Raw genomic sequence first — 1436 nt, 5'->3', positions numbered from 1 at the left:
TGCCCCAGTTCCCTCTCCGCAGTGCCGCACACCCGATGTCCCAACAATCCCCCCCGTCCACCCTCTAACATCTTTCCATTGCCCCCTGTACCCATACCTCCCAACTTTTGAAGAACCAAAAGAGGGATAAAATGTGCGGCGCACAAATTTAGCCCCACCCACTGTTATGTTGACTCCGCCCACTCATTAATTTTTCATGTGCCCGCACACTGTATAATCCTCCTACAGTCACCCGTAAATTATATGTCCCCCCTCCGTCTCTCCCCCAGCTTCATATACACCCTTCATCTGCCCTCAGATTCATGTCCCCTCCATCTCTGCCCCCAGATTCATGTCCCCTCCATCTCTGCCCCCAGATTCATGTCCTCTCCATCTCTGCCCCCAGATTCATGTCCTCTCCATCTCTGCCCCCAGATTCATGCCCCCCATCTCTGCCCCCAGATTCATGCCCCCCATCTCTGCCCCCAGATTCATGTCCCCTCCATCTCTGCCCCCAGACTCATGTCCCCCATCTCTGCCCCCAGATTCATGTCCCCTCCATCTCTGCCCCCAGATTCATGTCCCCTCCATCTCTGCCCCCAGATTCATGTCCCCTCCATCTCTGCCCTCAGATTCATGTCCCTCCATCTCTGCCCCCAGATCCATGTCCCTCCATCTCTGCCCCCAGTGTCATGCCGTCCTCTCCATCTCTGCCCCCAGATTCATGTCCCTCCATCTCTGCCCCCAGTGTCATGCCGTCCTCTCCTTCATCTGCCCCCAGTTTCACGTTCCACATAATCCACATTACACTTACCTTTTCCTCGTTCCCCCGCTGCTCTCTGCGCGCCTCTCTCTCTTACTGGCGCACAGTTGTAGACGCGATGTGACGTCATCACATCGCGTCTACACTGCCGGGTAGCCGGCGGCAGCGGCGAAGTGAGGAGCTGACACAGGTCAGCTCGCTTCAGCGGCTGAAGCGAGCTGACCTGTGTCAGCTCCTCGCTTCGCCGCTGCCGCCTCTCTCGCTGACGCTGACACATATGCGGCTGAATCGAGGAGCTGACCTGTGTCAGCTCCTCGCTTCGCCGCTGCCGCCTCTCTCGCTGACGCTGACACATATGCGGCTGAATCGAGGAGCTGACCTGTGTCAGCTCCTCGCTTTGCCGCTGCCGCCTCTCTTGCTGACACATATGCGGCTGAGCCAGCCGCATATGTGTCAGCGAGAGAGGCCGCAGCGGCGAAGCGAGGAGCTGACACAGGTCAGCTCCTCGCTTCAGCCGCATATGTGTCAGCGAGAGAGACACGCAGCGGCGAAGCGAGGAGCTGACCTGTGTCAGCTCCTTGCTTCAGCCACGTATGTGTTCAACTCAGATCTGCGTCCTCTGGACGCAGATCTGAGTTGAAACAAACAGGACATACAATGACTGCTGCCGGCGCCAGGGGCCCGGGCCCCCCCC

At 58.4% G+C, this 1436-nt stretch overlaps 1 pseudogene; it reads right to left on the bottom strand.

The window, feature by feature from the left end:
- Nucleotides 1–1094: 1094 nt before the first annotated feature.
- LOC142196421 (small nucleolar RNA SNORA17) lies at nucleotides 1095–1209 on the bottom strand (annotated as a pseudogene).
- Between the last annotated feature and the right edge of the window lie 227 nt (nucleotides 1210–1436).

The sequence above is a fragment of the Leptodactylus fuscus genome, chromosome 2 (genome assembly GCF_031893055.1).
Source record: "Leptodactylus fuscus isolate aLepFus1 chromosome 2, aLepFus1.hap2, whole genome shotgun sequence".
In the NCBI taxonomy this organism is placed as follows: domain Eukaryota; kingdom Metazoa; phylum Chordata; class Amphibia; order Anura; family Leptodactylidae; genus Leptodactylus; species Leptodactylus fuscus.
This window is presented reverse-complemented; position numbering and strand designations above follow the sequence as displayed.